Source organism: Salvia splendens, chromosome 15 (genome assembly GCF_004379255.2).
Source record: "Salvia splendens isolate huo1 chromosome 15, SspV2, whole genome shotgun sequence".
NCBI classification, from domain to species: domain Eukaryota; kingdom Viridiplantae; phylum Streptophyta; class Magnoliopsida; order Lamiales; family Lamiaceae; genus Salvia; species Salvia splendens.
The window spans coordinates 21,238,120-21,261,145 of record NC_056046.1 but is presented as its reverse complement, the minus strand read 5'-3'; the positions used below and the strand labels follow the sequence as shown (position 1 = coordinate 21,261,145).

Sequence of the window (23,026 nt, the reverse complement as noted above, 5' to 3'; positions counted from 1 at the left end):
GAGCGGCGTTGGGGCGGCGTGGCTTCTTCCGCCTCCCGTCGTCGATCTTCTTCAAGTGATTGTTCCATTATTTGACGCATTTGTTCTAAAGGATCCATTATTTTGATTAAATTTGGGAGAAGAAAAAAACAGAGTTGATTTGAGATAAAAATTGGGGTGGAAATAGAGAGGATTTGAGAGGAATAGATGTGTGTTTGTGAGTAAAATGAGTATGAAATAGGATTATTTATAGAGTAAAGAAATTAAAAGAAATTAAAAAAAATTAAAAAACAGATAAAAAAAACGGTAACATCACCGTTGCAAAAAAAAATTAATTAAATTCGATTTAAAAAAATGAATTATTGCTTCACCGTGACGAAACCCACTCGCGGGGCAGCGAGTGGGCGTCACGCATGCGCTGGGAGCTCGCCACGTCGCCTCGGCGGGTGGCGAGACGTGTCGTGCCGCGTCTCGCGACGACGACTCACGGCACGCGTTGGGCACGGCATGGGGACGACACGGGCATCCACAACGCATGTCTCCGCGGTTTCGTTCCGGAGACACGGAACGCGGCACCGTGAAGGCACGCGTTGTGGATGCTCTTAGGTCTATCTAAATAATCTATCCATACTTCTATTCTATAAGTAAGGATTTTGAGATCACTCCAAAAAATTACCACCAAGATTTAGGCTAATTTTATGAGAATTATGCTGATGGATATTTAAATTCCCTCTAAAACTAATACTTATTTCTTATAACAAATTACCCCTACAACTAGTATTTCTATTAGTACATGAAAAGTAATTTCAAATCATCAAAAGACTTGTGAAAGACTTATGTAAGACAAGTGTGTAAAAGAATTTTCAAAATTTACTGTACTTTTTAGTTAGTGGGCTAGGCCAGAATATATGAATTGGTGTAAAATAAACTTGAGCATGGTACATGAAAGGAAAATTATGCATAAAATACGATGACAGATTCCTGATTCAATATAATAAATTATTGTATAGTATATGAATAATTTATTATTTTCTTTGTCCCACAATAACAAGTTATATTTAGTGTGGGCACGGATAAATGTAAAGAACAGTGAATTAGAAAAATTAGTGGAATATAAGGTCCATTTTTTAATATTAGTTTTATAATATAATATTAATAAAGTGAGTTAGTGGAATGTGAGACCTACTTACTATTTATGCTAAAAGTGTAATGTGACTCTTATTGTAGGACGTAGGGATTATTTAATTCTATCTGTTATGCATTGTTAAAATCTAAAAATAAATCAAATTTTTAATATAATTGACAATTGGTCCAAAACTAAGTGACGAGTATTACTTCTTTATGTGCAATAACCAATGTATGTTACATTGTATACGTTTGGCTTATAAAATAAATTTTGAAGCTCTATAAAAATCAGTATCTACAATTGGTAGAGTATTTTCGTTAAACTAATTTTCTCTGTCTATCGGTGTTCCTCTCTCAATATTACTCTATCATTTTTTTCATCGTGTTTCAGTGTTTTGTTATAATTTGTTAAATTTTTTTTATTTATGAACAATACTTAGTTAAGTTATGTTGTTGTCGTTGTCTCTCTACTTTCAAGTGGACAACACATTATCCTAAAAACCATGATAAGTAATACTCCCTCCGTCCCATAAAGATTGTCCCATTTTTCCATTTCCATCCGTCCTATAAAATTTGTCTCATTTCACATTTTACCATTTTTTATAGTGGACCCAATATTCCACTAACTCATTCATACTCACATTTTATTATAAAACTAATATATAAAAGTATGACTCACGTTCTACTAACTTTTTCAACTCACTTTTCATTACATTTTTTAAAACTCGTGCTCGGTTAAAATGAGACAATCTTTATGGGACGGATGGAGTAATTATGATTTACATACCTTCCCACATAGAGAATGTAGATGGCTAAACTAAAGGCAAACGTTTCTCAAATGTCTTTGCATAGATTTCCTTTGCGTTTGCTTGATTCTAACTATGTCATGACAACACTTGCTAAGGATAGCATAGTCGGGGAACCGTGACTAGGGGTGGGGTATAAGAAGTGGGGGAAAGAAATAGGGGTAAATAAGATTAAACCTTGGTTGTGAGATATGACTAATCAAGTGTTGATACATAGAAGAAGAGATACTCGATCATGAAAACTCGAGTAGTTTGTAAAAATTTCAATATGCCAGAGTTTGAACAAAATAGACTTGGGTCTTTTAAGATGCACAGCGTAAGCGAATGAACACAGTTTCATGTATGAAGACATGAACCTCCTAGAGTCTTAGTTTGAATTAAATATTCTCTCAATAGCACTTCTTTCACCACTTTGTTGCTCAACCTGCACAGGGTAGTGATATAATGTAACTCATATATTATACAAACTCCAAACTTTTCAGCATAGTGTCAACACAACATCAACACAATGTCAACAATGTGTAAAATTTCAAGATTTTGATGTCAACACAATATCAACACAATGTCAACATGATGTCAACCGTTGACACTGTGTTGATATTTTATGTTGCTATTATTTTATAATCTGTTGATATTTTTTAATGGTCCAGGTCATAGTTTGGAGTTTGTACAATATTTAGAGTTTCCATTTGATTACATTCCAACCTGCACATTTAGAAATATATGCATGACTGAATACAAGAGTACTTAGTGAACACATTGCCGAAAATACAAATATACATTTGAAAATATTGTCAAGCCATCATCACAATACCACTCAGGGGTTTTATTAAAAAGACCTGAGCTTAATAAAAATCATTGTTTGACTGGGCAGTCTAAGTTCTTCCTGTAATTAACCATATTTGATCATCTTGTGCCGCAGAGATGGTGTTCTCATACGGTCACCTTCTCTGTCCATCTTGTCAGAGGTTTCTCATGCCGGGAAGGTGGCCACCTTCCATGGTCACCTTTTCTGCCTTTCACGGTAAGAGGTTTCCTGTGTACACTAGTCCAAGTAGGGACACCACCTTCACTGAGACCCAAATTCGATTCACATATATCATCATTCATAATTCACTTGGCCTTAGCCAAACATAGGCATCCTACACAAAACATTTTGGCAAGAGAACATCGTTTAAAATAAACGAACATAAGTTCGAGTTTTCATAAAATATCAAAAAAATAATTTGCATTTTTATCCACATTAGTATGTAGGATAGAAAAGTTCACCTCGTATGCATTCCAATATTTTTTAAAATAATTCTCTGCTTCACAATGTTACTTTCCTCTCGGTTCTCCCTTTTCGGACAAAAACAAGTTAAATTAAGCTTCAAGGAAATAGAATCGCATGATGATATGCATTCTATTTTATGCCATTCTTTTTCTTTTCTAGCATCGTGCGTTAATTAAATCAGAGTTTTGATTTATGCGAATAATTAAATTCGAAGACTTAATTCACACGAGATTACAATATTTTGGTTCACTAACATAAATTAAACTAGTCAAACTAATTAGTTAGCATCTAAATACTGACTAATCTTTAATTTAAAAACAGGACTTAATGATTCTTTATTAAACCTACCTAACCCAACCATGGTATTTTTAAAATAGGCCCGATTTTACCTTTCACTAATCAGCCCAACAAATTAAAATCTAAAAATGGACTCTCCTTTTATTTAATTATTATGTGGCCAACAAAAAAAGGTCTAAGAGCATTCACAGTGGAGGGTCGACGGAGGGGCCTTCCCCATCGACCCTCATCGCCCCACCGTTGAGGTGAACGGGCCGTCGATTGCCCCCCTCCCCCAACGAGCCGATGTATCGGCCTATGCCGATGATGAGGGCCCTTTGATCGCCCCTCCATTGTGAAGCAAGGGCCGATCATCGGCCATCTCAATTTATTTATTTTTTTCAAATTTTTTTTAATTTAATTTCTCTATATATACATCCACTTCCCATCATTTTCAATCACCCCTACACTTCCCATCATCAATTTTCTCATTCAACACTTCCTCTCTCTACAAAATGGATTCCAAAAACTCTCACAAATATTGCAATACAACGAAGATTGGCGTGATAATATTTTTTGCATTTAAATTTATTTAATTTGATAACAAATTAAGCGTGGAAGTGCTAAAAAATTAAAATAAAATAGTGATGATATGGAAATGAAGTAGAATGGAAGGGCTCTATGGGAGGGCCCTTTCATTGCTGGGAGATACCAAAGTTATCTCCTCAACCATTCGTAGCCTAAATCTAAATGAGAAAGGAGCAGCTCCTCTTCCTCTCCCACTAGCTGCCGCCGCCAGCTCCTCCGCCGGCCCTGCTCGCCACAGACGGCAGGCGCCTCCCCCTCTCTCCTTTTCCCCTCTATTTCTCTCTCTTTCTCCCTCATCTCTCTCGCTCACGGTTTCGCGCCACCCTCTCTTCAGATCTCCCTCTCTCGGATCTGCCGCTGCCACTACTGCGCATGCACAGGCGGCCGCTTCGGCCTCCTCCCCATGCCGTTGCTGCACGCGTTGGAAAACCCCCGCTGCTGCCCTCTCTCCACCAGTTTTGACAAGCAAAGTGAGATTAACTTCATTCTATTTCAATTTTATTTTATTTTCCTAAAGATTTGACCTTTGATTTAAAAGTCTGATGTTCTTAACTTGTAGACTTGTAGAGGCGGTGAAATCAGTGACGAATCGGGGGCAATGGCGTGCCGAAACTCAGTCGCTGGAAATCCGGCAGATTTGCATTCTTGAGATAAGTTCTTAACTTGTGCTTACTATAGTTGTAGAAGTTGGTTTATCTATATTATGAGTTCGATGAATTTAAACAAGTGTCCTCGGTTACTAAAAGACTCTTGATGGTGAAATCATGTTGAAGTTCTGTTTGTGAATTTCAGTTAGGCTGATTCTAGTTGCTGATTTATATGTGCATGCTTGTACATATATGAAAGAAAGAACGGCTTGGGGTTTACCTTTTTGATGTTGGATTGTAGGATTTGACACTATAATCGTCTGCAATATTTCTATCTCTTACTCCTATTCTCTTGTTCGATATGTTGGTGTGTGGGTGTGTGTGAAGAGAAGTTAGGGTGTTCGATCTTTGTATCAAATACCTATGGATTTGATAATAGATTTGCAAATCTGCAAATGATTTCTCTTGATATGGATAATAAATGCATATTATCTCCTCCTTCTAACTCTTTCTCCTCATGTAGGAACACTCATTCAAAGAACCTTGGCTATTCCTTGGAGTAAAGTGCAACCATTGAACGGGGTTATCTGAGTCTTGCACATCTCTCTCCTCAAATTATAATATATTAGGATTTGATTCTTTTGTAATATTAGATTTATGAGACTGCTGATGCATTCATCGGATATTACAAACTTTTATTATTTTGAGAGTCGTTGAAAATGATTTGTATATAACACACAACAATTATCGTATGTCTCTTCTAGATTTTCTTAACTCAATGTATGATTCTTTAGGTTTCTAGGTCTAAATATCTGCAACGTGCTTTTATTTTAATCTCATAAATCTTTTCAAAGCGTGGGTTGTTACAAACTACAAAGCATACTAATACCCTAGCAATTTAGAGATGCCAACAATTTGTTTCACGCAAAGATGAATAAAATGGTATGGCTAGCATGTTAAAAATAAGGACAAGTAAGAGCTAATAGGGATATAATCATACTAGAAGCTCAAATAGAAGTCATTATAATTTAGAATTGGAAAAAGTCTAGAAGCATAAGACTCCCTATGACAAGTAGCGTTGTTGTTGTTTCGGCAGGGAGAAAATCTTGCATCTGTAATTAGGCACGAAGAAAATGAAGATGGAATTAATTTGATAGAACATATAATAGAGTATTTATCTCCACTAGAAACAAATGAAAACAAGAAGATCAAATCAGCTAAATAGATACTTTTAAAGAGTAGAAAAGTTGTTGGCCATTGAATATAAAGTAGTATTTGATAGTAATTCTTTTTGTTGTTCAAGACCACAGAGAACGGAAAGTTTTACTTCGCACAAATACATGATATAACGTGACATGATGAACAATCATTCAAGATATATGCTACAGAAACTGCAGCTTTGCAACAAATTCTCAACACCCTAGCTTTGTCCGCACTGCATGGTTATTTTACAAAGGCAGTAGTCATTTCAACATTTGAGATCATAATTTGTATTAAATAATGAAAGGAAGTAGTCATACCTCACAAAGTAAGTGGAGCATAAGCTTACTCTTGGTCTCCATCAAAGTACTCATTCTAGGATTTAGGGAGTCCTAAAATAACTGCATAGCGTGTTTTGACCTATTGGTTCATCACCTTCTCGTTGAGACGAAAAATCAAGCTGCATTCACCTTAGCATGCTCTCATCAGAAGATGTGGTAGGTGAACCATTTATTCACCTGATCTAAGTATAACTTAATAATTATTTCAACTTGTGAGGAAACATGCTCAATAACTATCTTATTCAGCTTACAATGGCATTCTTGAATTTTTTTTTTCCAAAACTCCCCTTTTATATACGTATAGATTGCTAATAATATTAAACTGGTGAAGCATATACTATTGGATTGTTTTATAATAGTATCATGTGACTATGTCATATATTTACTTACTATAGTGAAACGACTTGTTTTAAATTTATTTATATAAATCAAGTTTTCATTTTCTTATTATTGCATAAATAAATAAAAATCTTTTCATTACTCTAATTACTCAACACAAATAAAAAAATATTTTCATTTTCCTAGTTTATTAAAATTTCATAATGGAAATTCCATTTTTATATACTCCCTCCGCCCCCATTATTGACTCCAGTTTCCTTTTTTTCGTCTATACTCAATTGATTGGTACTCTTACTTTTCACTGGTTTTGGTCATGGACCCCATATTCACAAACACATTTCACGCACATTTTATTACTCCGTTCCAGCTAAGATGACACACTTTTCTTTTTGGTATGTCACAATCATGATGACAAATTTCTATTTTTGGAAAAATTAGCTATTTTAATGACAAATTAGACCTTTCTAATTGAACCCTTAATATGAAGTGAATTAAAATCTAACTTTTTGTTCTACGATTTTATTGCTATCTTCTTCTCTACTGAGGGATAGTATGATTGCTTCAAAAAATGAACCGCTGATGTCAATACTAGTCTAAATAAGAAATGGAGTTTACATAATAATACTACGATAACTGTTGTTCACCCACCATTACAAACTATGACCATACAATCCTATAAAGGGGAAATAACAGCCGACCCTTTTAAGAAAAATAGAAATTCAAAAGATCGAATTGAAAATGAAGACATAAAAAATTCATACAACAAAATAACTATTCAAACCAAATCTTAAGCACCATAGCTAATCAACTTGATATGTTAGCTAATAATAAATATCCCGATAGTGCACATGTAAAGCAAAGCCTTTTAAATGACACTTGTAATCCTTTTTTTTTTAAATAACGATATCCTGAAAAGAAAAGAAAAAGAAATTAAATTCAACAATAATACTGATAAAATTCTATCGAAAATATCTAATAAATTATCTGAATTAGTGATAGGGTCCTCGATCTTGTGAATCTCGTCAAGCATATCTCGGCCAACATATCTTCTTGATTTTATTTATTTAGTATATCTTCTATTTTAGTTAGTTATCTTTATTTATTCTCCATATCTTTTGTAATCTTTTATTTTAATTATGTTTCTTGATTAGCAAGACATATGTTAGGGTTTAGAATTCTATATAATAGAATTCTATCGTATTTTCATTCATTGAAAAATAAAGTTAAAACTTATTCTCATTCCCGGTTCTGGCGGAAATCGCCCCCTAGCACGGTTTATCTTGTTCTTCGTAATCATTCCTGTTCTTTGTTTCCCTACAAATCGTTGGTGCTCTAGTCCGATAGATCAATGGTCTATCAATTGGTGCTTCCATTGTTTACTCTTCCTCTATCCCATTCCTACTCTCAAATTCCCTCAAATCTCTCGCCAAAATCTTCCCCAAAATCTCTCAAAAAAAAAAACCAATCCACTTTCTCACGATTTTCGACGAACTATGGAATCACAACAACATGCTCTCTGCGATATCACTGAGACGCTCATGGACTTACGCCGTCTAGTAGCTGCTCACGGCGAATTTCTAGCCAATTTCAGACAGCACACACTGACCGAGGAGCCTCCGAGCAGCCTTGCCGAGCGCTCACCTCCGAATCAGAGACCGAAGGAGCCGCCGGACCAGCAGTCGGTGATGACACCGCAGCAGGGCTGGTCTCTTCCGCCGCCAGTCACAAACCCACCGCTGGGTATCAAACCCTGGGCCGTACCACGACTCCGCCTCGAGCCACCACGTTTCGACGGAGAGAATGCCTCAGATTGGTTCCGTAAGATCCAAGAGTATTACAACCACCACTACACTCCGCTCGATGATCGCCTTTATCTTACGAAATACTTGTTCAATCCGCCGGTGACCGATTGGTTTCATAATTATCAAAAAACTGACATTGATGGTTCGTGGGAGGATTTCTTGGTGGCGGTCTATCATCGTTTTACTCCGGAGTTACTTGTGGGTGATTCACATATGGTGGACGATGTCCATCAATCTGAGCCTATTGTTGATGCACCGAAAGAAGTCATGTTGGATTCTTCAATAACTGATGCAGCGCCAACTCTCTGCAGCGTTGATGATGCCTCGTGTGATACGATTTCGGAAGCATATAACGTAGGTATGAAGACTACCCACTTTGCTCCCGAATTAGAGGATGAGGTTTCACATGTTGTTGATGATGATCAGTTGGTTGATCAGCCTCCAACTATGGAATCGACCAACAATATTATTTCTAATGGAATTGGTTTTGATACAATAAATTGCTATGAGAATTCGGAAGCTATTGCCGAGGAGGTATTTTCTTCGGCATTCTTTGAGGAGGCAGGTTCTTGTGTATTTGATCAGGTTAATCTTGGGATCCCCTATATTGTTGAGAATTCAAAGACTGCTACGAGTGAACCAGTTTATGTAGGTGCATATTGCATATTGGACTCTAGCATTGTTCTTGATGAAAAGATGGCTCGACAGAATATGGAGGAGTGCAGGAAGCATGCTTACGCATCCTCTATTCCACCGAATCTTGAGGATTTGATGGTTTACAAGACTATGGAGGCGGGATGTAACAAGAGGTTTCATGAAAATGATTATGGAAAGGACGATGCAGCAGCTGCTCAAGGAAAACAACATGTTGAACTGCTATGCATTACTTTAGATGATACAAGGGAAAGAAGTGGGGCATTTGGGCAGAAATGGTGTAGCGGGGCATAATATATCTTATAATTTAACTGAAGCTTTCGCTGCTGATACCCACTCATTTTTGTCGTGCGATGATACGTTGCATTTGGGCAGAAACATTACTATAAGTTTGAAAGTGCTGTCTGACCGAACGACCTGTTCCAGCCGTGCTGCTAATGCTTCTGCCGTGGACTCGCTGCTGTCACGGATCAGCACTGCTGTCACAAACAAGCAGTCACTGTTGCGAGTAACTTCAGCCGCTTTCGCTACTCCAAACACGCGCAAAAGCAGCGAGTCAGCTGTGAACTCCGTCGGCTATGCACGCAAGTCCAGATTGGGTCACGAAGTATCCTTGTCTTGTTCAGGCCGAGACCCAAGAGCATTCTAGAGGCATTATGATATTTACGTAACATGGCCGATGTCGTCGACTCTCTCTACTGCTTCAACACGATGGGGACGTGAACTTCTTTAGTTTGGTGAGAAGAAAGGAGCGTGTGTTTTCGACCCAGGAGATTTTGAGAGTACATCCACCTTGAGAAGGAGTCACTCATGTTCTTATTGGAGTGCTTCTCGTGGTTTTATAAGGAAGTTAGTAGCTCTTAAAGGAGTTGATGCATTGGTGAGAGAGGTGGCTAGCACAAAGGATAGATCAGAGAACGTATTATCCAGAGACGATTGTGGATGGTTACTTCGTTGATGCAATAATTGTCAAGCAATTCGGTTGGAAGGAGATCCTTATTGGGTACAATCAGTGTTGTTAGGGTCGCGGGGCGCCCCGGGGCGATGAGGGGGGACCCCGGGTCGCGGGGCGATGGGGCGACGGGGCGAGAGACCCACGAATCGGGGCGCCAGAATAGCCGAATGATGATTATATTTATATCTCTTTTATAAGTTTGTTGCTTGAATGTTTATCACATCAAATAAATCTACATACATCATTACTCCATATTAAAAAAAAGAAGAAGAAGATTAGACGAAAATATAAATTTTTAAACAACATTACATAACTAAATAACTGAATTTTATTATCAAAAATCATCAAAGTTCCAAAATGATCCGTAGAAAGTTGCATGTAAGTTTATGTCTGGTATCCGAATCAGCTCTTGCATATTTCCTAGCCGGGTCTTGAGACATTTTGTATAAAAATGATCTGTAGAAATAAACAATCATTTATTTATAATTAATGATAATTCACCGTGTCTGAAATTGCTATTGATAACAAAACTAATAAAACTAATAATTATTTTTATTCATCCGACGTGACCTCGTGAACAAGTGCTTTAAAAAAACAAAAAAGGCCAAGAAACATGTAAAAAATGGAATATGAGAGAAAAAAGTTGGAAAGAAGTAACACATAATTGCATTGCTTTGCTTCACGGAAGCATCTGTAAATTTTTATCATTCTCTTGTTTTGCTTCACGGAAGCTGACACAATTTATAGAATATTTAATCCTGACACCTTTTTTTATTATTCAAATCAAAACTCAACAAACTAATTATGGGATTTTGGACAAGATTACACCTGTACCAACTCTCATTCTCCTCTTGCCAAATCATGTTCAACCTCTACACTCATTTTTTTCACAAACCCCGATGCAAGAAAGATAAAAAGCCAAACTTTAATTTGAGTTCACCCAAGAAAAACGATGGAAAATAGGAGAATACAGAAAAACTTTGATGCTTGTACATGTAGATAAACCTTGAGAATCTGGACGTCGAGTCGTCGAAGGAGTGGTGGCTGAAGAATAAAGTGATTTTTGCTTTTGCTGAAGAAGACCCACCGAAGGAGTGGTGGCTGATGAAGAAGAAAGGAGAAGAAAAAATCGACTCGCTCCACGGCGACCCAGACGGCCCAGGCGACCCACGGCGACCCAGGCGACCAAGGCGCGCCCCACCGTCGCTCCACAGATCTCGCACGACCCCGCCGCATCGGGGCGAGGTCGGTCTCGACCCTTGCGACCCGCGACCCAAGCGCGCTCGGGGCGCGATTTTAACAACACTGGGTACAATGATAGCTATTACGGAAGAGAATTAGTGTCCTACTTTGGTGCGATGAAAGGAATTCGTATTTTTGACCCTGGAGATTTTGAGAGTAATTTCACCTTGGACGAGACACTCGTGCTTTTATTTCATCACCCACCTTGAGGGCAAGGTGGTTTTCAACGGTGGGAGAGTTTATAGGGTCCTCGATCTTGTGAATCTCGTCATCTTGTGAATCTCGTCAAGCATATCTCGTCCAACATATCTTCTTGATTTTATTTATTTTGCATATCTTCTATTTTAGTTAGTTATCTTTATTTATTCTCCATATCTTTTGTAATCTTGTATTTTAATTATGTTTCTTGATTAGCAAGACATATGTTAGGGTTTAGAATTCTATATAATAGAATAATTATCGTATTTTCATTCATTGAGAAATAAAGTTAAAATTTATTCTCATTCCCGGTTCTGGCGGAAATCGCCCCCTAGTACCTCAACTAGGGTTTATCTTATTCTTCGTAATCATTCCTGTTCTTCGTTTCCCTACAAATCGTTGGTACTCTAGTCCGATAGATCAAGGGTCTATCAATTAGTAAGCACTTCTGAAATTAATGTTCTTGATGAAATTAATGAAGAAGATGAATCAAATCCTAGCCAGTCAAGTTGCTCTTCGTCAGAAGCTAGTTTTGAAAGATTAGAAGAAGTTTTTAATGAAAAAGAGGAGGACCCAAATAGAATAAATAAAATTTTCAGGAACAACAGACAAAATACTAATTATAATAAAAACTATTATTATAGGCCTTCCCCGGCAGACCTACAGTATGAAGAAAGATGACTTTTTTATAAATATAGTTATGATGGATCTTCCATAACTGAATGGAATATAGATGGAAAGTCAGAATATGAAATTTTAAACACTCTCCAAGAAATGGTAATGGAAAAAACAACATACAAACACAACGGACAAGAAGAAGAAACAGCATGTGCCTTAATAGTTAATGGGTTTACTGGGCAATTAAAACATTGGTGGGATAATGCACTTAGTCTTGTATCCAAGTTAGAAATATTAAATCATAAAATAAATATTGAAGATCATAATGGAGTAATGAAGGAAGTCAGTGATGCTTTGGTAATAACTATTGCCATGTATTTTATAGGAAACCCCCAGAGAAGAATATACAAGTTCATCCATTGTTTTAACCAACCTTAGATGCCCATCTCTATCGGATTATAGATGGTACAAATATGTTTTCCTCACCCAAGTCCTTAGAAGAGATGATTGTAACCAAGCTTTTTGGAAAGATTGATTCATAATGGGATTACCAAAATTATTTGGAGAAAGAATAATACAAAAACTCAAAAATGATATAGGATCAGAAAATATACCTTTCACAGATATAACGTTTGGACAATTGTTTGCCTTTATCAAAAAAGAAGGATTAGCCTTATGTTCATAGTTAAAACTTCAAAATAAATATAGAAAAGACAAGCTGAAAACCAAGAATGAGTTAGGATGTTTTTGTGAAATATTTGGAATAGAAAAGGTAGAAGCTTCTTCTTCTAGATTAAAAAAGAAGACAAAAACATTTAAAAGAAGAAAATATGAAGTAGAATATAAGAAACCTTTCATTAGACGACCTCATAAGAATAAATATAGGAAGCAAAAACCTAAATGAGACTTTACACCCGGAAATAATAATGAAATAAAATGTTGGTTTTGCAATAGGCCAGGTCATACTGAAAATCAATGTTGGAAAAAGAAGAAGAAGAAGAAAAATATTAAATTGATTAGGAATCAAAATAATAGTCTCCTAAGAGAATCTGACAACGAAACTGATTATGTGGAAGAAGAAACCCAAAGCTCTTCTGATGAAAGTATTAGTAGACAAAACAAAGATATTTGTAAAAATTGTATGATGAGGCTCGTTTCATGCACGTGTTCCGTGATAAAATTGCACCTAATTCTACTATCTAACATGCGAATATGAGTCAGGTGTGTGTGAAAGTCCGCCATATTCAAAGGATGAACTGATCAACTAGGCGGACAGACGAATCGAGGAAAAGGAGTAAAACTGCTGCATGAACGGATCAAGTCAGATCAACCGGAGCCAACATGAGTTCCCGCATAGAAGATGGAGCTGAAAACCCCTACCAAAAGCCAAGGGCATGAATGACATTTTGAGAGGACGGTACCCTAGGGATCAGATGTTGGGACTACCGCAACAGAAGACACGAAAAACAAACAGGTCCTTACGGATCTATTTAGGTGATTATGCATTCGATTCCAATTTCATGCAATTAACTTAGACCTATAGATTAATACATCAAATAAACGCGTAGACATGCAATTTGACGTAGATTCGATTGTTACCTCTTGATCCATCATAGGATTGACGTTGCTAGCTGCACCACCCGGAGATCCTTGATTTATCGACCACGAATCTTTCACTCTATTCCCATGTCCTTGATTATTCATCCGTGTGGGCAGATATCGAAGAATCAATAATAGTTTGATGAGATCTAGGAAGAACACTACACAAAACAATCTACCTCGATTCAATTCTATGGATTAGAATGATAAAGATAAGACAAGAATCAAAACCCTAGCTCTCCCTTTGGTTAGGCTCGAAAATCGAGGTGAGGGAGAGAGAGAGAAGCCACGTGAGTGGCGGCTAGGGTTTAGAGTAGGAGAATTGTGTTATGTCTTGTGTGCTAGGGTTTCCACATCTTATCCCCATTTATAAGCTTGGACTAGGTTTGGGCTAGAGTGGGGATCCATGAAGCAATTTAGATGTTGGGCTCACCCATTAGATAAATATATAATTAAATCAATTGACACATGATTTAATATATTATCAATGGAATATTATTTTGTTCCACTAAAGAATAATATTGCACTCCCATCTAAATCAGCAAATTACAAATAAGTTGGGTCCATTTTATTTTATAATATTTCCCGCGTTTAAGATTATCTTAATCCATCAATTTAATTCTTTTGTCTGCTACGTGACTTAGGGGTGGCAAATCGTGCGTGTCGGGTCGTTATCGTGTCGACACGATAACGACACGAACACGATAACAACAAACACGAACACGACCCGTTAAGAAAACCTCAAACACGAACACGAACACGAACACGACACGAAACCCTCAGACACGAACACGACACGAACACGACACGAACCCATTAACGACACGAACCAATTCGGGTCAACACGACACGATAACAACACGTACACGAGATGACACGATAACGACTCGATAACAACACGACCTGATAACGGTTAAACCTATTAAAAATGAAAATAATAAGAATTAATAATATTAAAATATTATTTGTTAACGGATAACACGAACACGACACGAACACGTATTGTTAACGGATAACACGAACCCGACACGAACCCGACACGAACACGACACGAAATTTTCGTGTCCTTAACGGGTCGACCCGATAAGGACACGAACCCAATAAGCTCTGACCCAAACCCATTATTTTCGTGCCGGTTCGTGTCGTGTTATCGTGTCGTGTAAAAAATTGCCAGCCCTAATGTGACTTGAATTAAGTTAATTATCCAAAGAGTTTTTCTAGTTTGAAACTTTATTTATTATTCGTGGAAATAAATTCCAACTGCGCAGATTTCTGAATAATAAATTCCTTTTTCAAACACCTCTTAGGGATTTAATCATACCACACTGGGCACGCGAATTCTATAAAATAATATTCCAATACCTTCATGTTATTCCATTACTACCACCGAAGATATCATGTTTGAGTTACGTACAAACTCTCCCATATTGATAAGTCAAAGTGGCGTCTGATTAAATAAACAATATTGATATTAATTTCATAGACTAGAAAATACTAAAATTTCTGAAATATATTATTTCAGTAGATAGCAATAAATAATACATTTCGTATTAGATCCTTTCAATGCTTTACCACACCGGTGTTACTAATATCTTCTTAGGTAAGAGAGAATTATCACAAACACCGCAACCATACCAATAGGTAGCCAAAGCCTATCTAGGTTGTGAATACATTTTTCTTCTTACTAGATCTGGCCAAGTCCCCTACTGGAAAACTCATGAGGATTCATCGAATTTCCCTACTTTGACCTTCTTAGTAAGAAGCCTTAGACTTGTTTATTATATTTTAATAAATAAACAATTATATTATATTATTTATTCTCATAATTAGGTAAACAAGTGGACGTGGCATTTCTCGTATACATGCACAAGCTGACTGTACGAAGGCATGTACGCTCAAAGCATCTTTTAGTATACAAACCCCAACATCAGAGTCCTACGCCTCTCTATTAATAGCAAGCCAAGCGCGAGTAGGAGGGGGGGGGGGGGGCGCACAGAGAGAGAAACACATTCTTGATTTCAGCTCTTTTCAAGGGCTGAAATGGGAGCTCCCATCACTCAACACTCCTGAATTCTGTCACTCACGCACTTGGTCTCAGTTTAGTTTAGTTTAGTTTAGCAGTGTGGTGGTGTTAGTTTTATCAGCTCTAAACATCCTAAAACACTTTATCCATAATTTTCTTCGCAATTAGACAGAACATAAATCAAAACTCAGATCTAACCAATTCAAACCGCAACAAAATACTTGAGCTAAGATATGCATCGTAAATATGAAATCAAAAGTAGATCAAACTTCCACAAAACATAGATTAATAAACTGAAAAGACTACATCAACACATCCGAATCTGAACGTCAAGCATAAACTAAAAGTAAACAGAACTAAGGTAGAAATTGTTTCATAGCTTCTTCTTGAAGCGGAATTGCAGAACCCAAATATAGAGCTGATAAAACTAACACCACCACACTGCTAAACTAAACTAAACTAAACTAAACTAAGACCAAGTGCTTGAGTGACATAATTCAGGAGTGTTGAGTGATGGGAGCTCCCATTTCAGCCCTTGAAAAGAGCTGAAATCAAGAATGTGTTTCTCTCTCTGTGCGCCCCCCCTCCTACTCGCGCTTGGCTTGCTATTTATAGAGAGGCGTAGGACTCTGATGTTGGGGTTTGTATACTAACAGATGCTTTGAGCGTACATGCCTTCGTACAGTCAGCTTGTGCATGTATACGAGAAATGCCACGTCCACTTGTTTACCTAATTATGAGAATAAATAATATAATATAATTGTTTATTTATTAAAATATAATAAACAAGTCTAAGGCTTCTTACTAAGAAGGTCAAAGTAGGGAAATTCGATGAATCCTCATGAGTTTTCCAGTAGGGGACTTGCTCACCAACAACAGTTTGTCTAGATGGCGCATAATTTATCGAGTAAAATTCCGATACACGAGATAGGTTAAGCCCTCTTCTGACATTACCGAATTATGGAGATCGTCTAAATTTATTTATTTTATTTCCAATTCAAATTTTCACCCCTAACTTATTCCATTTCAGTGACAAACTGACAATCATAAAGATGGCTGGCTCGATTGCTAAATGCTATGAGGGCGCCATCTGCGTGGTCTTGAAGCGTGCCCAAATTTCTTGCAGCAAGATCTGCCCCTATATTGCTGATTGCGCTACGCCTCCGCGGGCCGTGCCCAAATTTCTTCTGACTAGATATTGTTGGAGTTGGTCATGTTGCTTTTTTATTACAGGTTAAAATCACAAGAAGCTAAACACGCTCGAAAATCCATAGGAGCACCTTTAGTTGAACAGTCGCTTGTAGTCGAGAAATTAATCGTCTCTTCGTCTGTCCAAATAGAGCTATCGATTTATTAATCTTCTTTAATCATGTTGTGGATCATAATGTACGCGTACATGATATCAACAAGGGCATCATTGTACCACATACGTCCCACACCCTTGATGATAATGAATCGTGCTTGAAGCACACCATTTGCGTGTTCCATGTCTTTCCTAGAGGTCTTTTGTATCTACGTGAGTAGAGCTCTGTTGGAAGTTGTGGGAGCAATTGAACAACTTATTGAGTTGAGGGACTGATTTGCAAATAAGGAAAAGAAAGGGGGCTTAAAAGGTTTGGGAGATGAACCAGCTCAAATCAGTTTGAGCTGAAACCGTAAGCTGTGGGGAGTATATGTGCATCTCCATTGTTCTGTTTTCTTAGTTAGTTAATCAGTTAGATTAGTCACACTTTCACAGTTGTGAAATTACCATGTTCTTCAATATTCATCCGAGAGATAGAGAGAGATTGAGAGATTGTGGTGATTTGAGTGTGTATTGATTGCGTTCTACTTCTGTAATCGAATCTTGAGTGATAGTGAATAAAGTGATCAATCTTCTCCGTGGACGTAGGTGGTAACACCGAACCACGTATCTTGTAATGTGATGTGAATTTTTGCTGTTGTTTTTCGTTTCCATTTGATTTCAATCGGCATCAGCGATTACAAATTGACGCCGTCTGTGGGAATTTGATTGCGATATCGACCGCGAAATTTGAGATGGAGAAGTTCACCTGAAGCAACCATTTCATGCTGTGGAAATTGAAGATCAAGGCAGTTATGATGCAGCAATGACTTTGGGAGATCTTGAGAGGAGGCGGCGATGCCAAGGCCGATAATGCGGATGAGAAGGCAACGGCGAAGAATCAGGAGCTCCAAGATAAGGCATACAACACCTTGATCTTGAGCTTAAGTGACAGAGTGTTGAGGGAAGTCTCCAAGGAGGAGACGACATCTGATGTTTGGGAAAAACTTGAGTCATTGTATATGACCAAGTCAATGGCGAATCGCCTCTATTTGAAGCAGAAACTTTTTACTTTCAAGATTTTGGAGAGTAAGAGTGTTCTTGAGAAATTGGAGGAGTTTGGGAAGTGTATGGATGATCTAGAGATGATAGATGAGAAGATCAAGGACGAAGACAAGGCTATGATGCTATTGAATTCACTCCCCAGTTGCTATGAGCAGTTTAAAGATGCGATTCTCTTGGGTAGGGATTCAAAGATAACATATGAAGAAGTGTATTCTGCCTTGAAGCTCAAAGAAGTTCAGAAATCAAGCTCCAAACCTGTTGATGTTGTAGCAGAAAGTCTGAATGTCAAGCATGGTACCAAGAAGTCTGGGAAGAAGAAGTCTCAGAAGAAATCTTGGAAAGATAATGGAGCTAATGGGAAGGAGACTAGATCATGCCATCATTGCAAGAAGCCCGGGCACCTCAAGAAAGATTGCTATGCACTTAAGAAGAAGTTGGCAGAAGAAAAGAATGCTCCAGATACATCAGATGTCACTGAGCATATTGAAGTGGCACATGTTATTAATGTCACAGATAGGAAGATGTCAAATTCATGGGTGATGGACTCTGGTTGTAGTTTTCACATGACCTCAAACAGAGACTGGATCATGGATGTTGAGGAATCTGATGGCTCAGTGCTTCTGGGAAATGATCATATATGTCAGGTTAAAGGAAAGGGGAAAGTGAAGTTCATCATGGAAGATGGAACTTTCAGAATTCTCATAGAGGTGAGATATATTCCAGAACTCAAAAGGAACCTGATATCTTTGCGGATTCTAGAAAACAAGGGATTTGAGTTTGCTTAAAGAAATGGAATTATGAAGGTGATGAAAGATGGGAAGGTCGTGATGCAGGCTAAGAGATAGAACAATCTATACTATCTGCAGGCAAAGGCCATATGTAATGAAGTGAATCTCACAGAGAAGCTGGAGCTTAAGATCTGGCACAAGAGGCTGGGACATGTGAACCTCTCTGGACTGAAAGAATTGATCAAGTCTGGGTTATAGATGCCAACTCTGAAGAAAGTGAGGAAGAAAGTGAAGGGGATTAAAAGGCATAGAACCATGCCTAATAATTCCCAACAGAACGGTGTGGCAGAGAGGGCCAACAAGACTATACTTGAGAGAGTAAGATTTATGCTTTTGGAATCTGGATTACCTAAAAGTTTCTGGGGGGAAGCTGCAGCTACGGCTGTTGTACTAATGAATAAATGTCCATCTTCAGCAATTGGTTTCAGCACCCCAGATAATAAGTGGTATGGCTCAGTTGGTGATTACAGCAAACTCGGGATTTTTGGCGCAAGAGCTTTTGCACATAACAGACATGGAAAGTTAGAGGCAAGGGCGATCAGATGTGTTATGCTGGGATACCCAAAGGGAGTGAAATGTTACAAGTTATGGTGCACTGAACCAGGAAAGGGGAAGGTAGTGATCAGCATGGATGTGATATTCAAAGATGATGAAATGCCATTTCTAAAGAGAAAAACTGATGGTGCTCAAATTAAGGTGTAGTTTTCTGCTGTTAGGGATGCTGAGACTAAATCACCTGATGATGAAAGCCAAAATCAGGAAGTTGATGGAAGGAATAATGAAGAGCCTCCAAGGATCCCAACTCCAAGACAAGGCAAGCCAAAAAGGCAGATCAAGCTTCCTGCCATGTTTGTAGACTATGATATGATGTACTATGCATTGGCTGTTGCGGAGAGCATTGACTATCATGAACCATCTAGCTTCAAGGATGCTATGAGAACTCAAGAGAAGGATAGATGGATGAAAGCAATGCAAAAAGAGATGGATTCTTTGTACAAGAACATAACTTGGGTTTTGGTTCTTAGACCAAGAAATCAGAAAACTGTTGGATCAAAGTGGATATTCAAAAAAGAAAATAGAAGCTTTTCAGAATGACAATGTGAGGTTTAAGGCAAGATTAGTGGCAAAGGGGTACACACAAAAGGAGGAAATAGACTATAATGAAGTTTTTTCTCCAGTTGTGAAGCATAGCTCCATCAGAATCCTCCTAGCTATTGTGGTGCAAAGAGACTGGGAACTACATCAATTAGATGTCAAAACAGCATTCCTACATGGTGATCTTATTGAGACAATATACATGGAGCAGCCTGAGAGTTTCATCAAGAAAGGGGATGAAGGAAAGGTCTGTCAGCTTAAGAAGAGTCTCTATGGTCTCAAGCAAAGTTCCAAACAATGGTATTTGAAGTTTGATGAATACATGCAGGAAATAGTTTTAGTAAAATCTAAGTATGATGACTGTGTCTACATCAGAAAGGAAGATGGAGAGATCTTAGCATATTTGCTTCTCTATGTTGATGATATGCTTGTTGCAGCTCCAAACATTCCAGAGGTTCAGAAATCATGTACACAATGGTTTGCACAAGACCAGATCTCAACCATGCTATAAGTGTGGTGAGCAGATTTATGGCTGATCCAGGCATTGAACATTGACAGGCATTGAAGTGGATTTTGAGGTACTTGAGGGGGACTACTGAATATGGGATATTGTTCAAGAGAATCAGAGTGAAGGTGGAGAACAGTTGAAAGGGTTCTCTGACTTAGATTATGCAGTGAGCTATGACACAAGAAAGTCACAATCAGGATATGTGTTTACTTTGAATGGAGCTGCTGTGAGTTGGATATCTTGCTTGCAATCTGTGGTAGCTCTTTCTACTACATAGGCAGATTATATAGCAATTGCTGAAGCAGTAAAGGAATCATTTTGGCTCAAAGGGATTCTGGGGATTTTGGAATTAATCAAGAATCAGTGGAGATCAAATGTGACAGTGCTAGTGCGATTTGCTTGACTAAGCACCAAACCTTCCATAAAAGGAGTAAACATGTAGATGTAAGACTTCGTTTTATTAGAGATGAAGTTAACAGAGGATTGTGAGAGTAACTAAGGTGTCTACAGATGATAATGCATCAAATATGCCCACTAAAGTCATTCCCAACACCAAGTTGAAGTATTGCTTGGAGCTGATTGGCTTGAAGCAGAAATAGGGGAATGGAGAAGGAAGATGAGATGGTCCAAGACTTGTTCACTTGTCCCAAGGTGGAGATTTGTTGGAAGTTGTGGGAGCAATTGAACAACTTATTGAGTTGAGGGACTGATTTCCAAATAAGGAAAAGAAAGGGGGCTTAAAAGGTTTGGGAGATGAAACAGCTCAAATCAGTTTGAGCTGAAACCGTAAGCTTTGGGGAGTATATGTACATCTCCATTTTTCTGTTTTCTTAGTTAGTTAATCGGTTAGATTAGTCACACTTTCACAGTTGTGAGAGTACCATGTTCTTCAAGAATCATCCGAGAGTTAGAGAGAGATTGTGGTGATTTGAGTGTGTATTGATTGCGTTCTACTTCTGTAATCAAATCTTGAGTGATAGTGAATAAAGTGATCAATATTCTCCGTGGAAGTAGGTGGTAACACCGAACCATGTATCTCGTAGTGTGCTGTGAATTTCTGCTGTTATTTTTCGTTTCCATTTGATTTCAATCGGCATCAGCGATTACAAGCTCTTTTGAGGTCAGTTGGTCACGAAGATGTCTTGACAAAAGCCAATGATACGATCCTAACTCTCTTCTATTATAATTATTTTGTTTAGATATCATAGGGATTTAGCATATCTTCTTTTATTATTTTGTTTAGATATTACAGGGATTTAGCATATCTTTTTTGTATCCACACATATTATAAATATGTGTGGAGTCTTCCATAATATTCATTCAATGAAATACAATATTATTTTGGCCAAGTCCACGTGTGATTCTTTGAATCCCTAATTCCTTACGCTACCTGCTGCCCGACGGAAGGTCTCCGCGCACAGCCGGAACGTATATCTGATCTGTAGCCATTGCCCGACGGGTTGGAACCCGCGCACAGCCGCCCAGATCTTTATCTCCGCCGACCCTCACGGGTGCCGGATTTATCTCTTCATAGTTGTTCTCTGTTCTACAACTGGTTAGGGATTTAAGTCCTTAACAACTGGTGCTTTCATCGTGATCTCACCCTCCCACCATCTCGAACCGAAGCTACATCGCTGCCCGACGGAAAACATTCCGTGCACAACAACTGCTTTGGTTGTCGAGTCCCGCCTGTCCGCCGAGCTCTAGCCGCCGGACAACTCTACTTCTGCAACGCCCAACGGGAAAGATTCCCGTGTGCCGCATCAAAGTCAGACGCTCATCATCCACCACAGCCCTGCTTCAGTCCGTCGACATGTCATACGACTACGTCGGCTATCGCCGTCGTCAATACGACGTCTCTCAGGCCACACAACCATTCCGTCCCTACCAGCTGGCCCAACCTCGCAGTGTAACCTGTTGGGACCCTCCGAGCAGCAAGGTGGAAGTACTCCGTTCACCGTCGTGGCCTGATCCAGAATCACCCTACGTCTCACACCACTTGGATCCACCTGATCGTCGCCCACGACCGAGATACCAACTCCAGGATTTCGATCCCTATGACCCTCCACCGACGCGGCAGCCCTCTTGTTGGGAACCACCGCCTCATCGGGCATCGCAGGGATACTCGGATTATGATCAGCCACCGCCGCGTCCACCGAGTTGCTGGAATCCGCCCAGACATCAAACCAATCGTCGCTGTCCACCGGCGCAACAGCAGGACCGTGACTACCTGCCTTTTGACCGGCCCCGACGCTCGGAGACGTGCAGGGATCGACCTCACCTTCAGGAGGAGGTGAGAGCGCTGCGAGTCCAGCCCCCCTCCCACCGGCCCCGCTACTCCACCGAACAGCCACCGCGGGACCTATACAGTCAGCCCACGCTGGTGACCAGTCAAACTTCTGACCAAGCTACGCACTCGCCTACCTGTTGGGATTCACCGGAAGAGTTGCACACACAGCCTATGTACCAGCCACCACCGCGCGACCGATCGTTGGGTCACCGCACAACGACGTTGCCTGTTGTTGCCCCCAGTCTCAAGGTTCGTTCGCCTTGCCCGGCCCAACTAGCTGCCGTAAGTGATTTCAACGAGAAGTTACGTAGTTGTAGATTGGAGCAAGCCGCCCTTCTCGCCTGCCTGAATGCATTGTTTGAGGAGAATATTGATGACGATAATCTAGCTGAG

General features: G+C 38.9%; 1 long non-coding RNA gene across 1 annotated transcript; it reads right to left on the bottom strand.

The window, feature by feature from the left end:
- Positions 1-10,235: 10,235 nt before the first annotated feature.
- Positions 10,236-11,057, bottom strand: LOC121767820. Its single transcript, XR_006043209.1, has 2 exons — positions 10,919-11,057; positions 10,236-10,381 (listed from the first exon to the last, which is right to left on the bottom strand). It is a non-coding gene; the product is annotated as an uncharacterized LOC121767820 (long non-coding RNA).
- Positions 11,058-23,026: the final 11,969 nt, after the last annotated feature.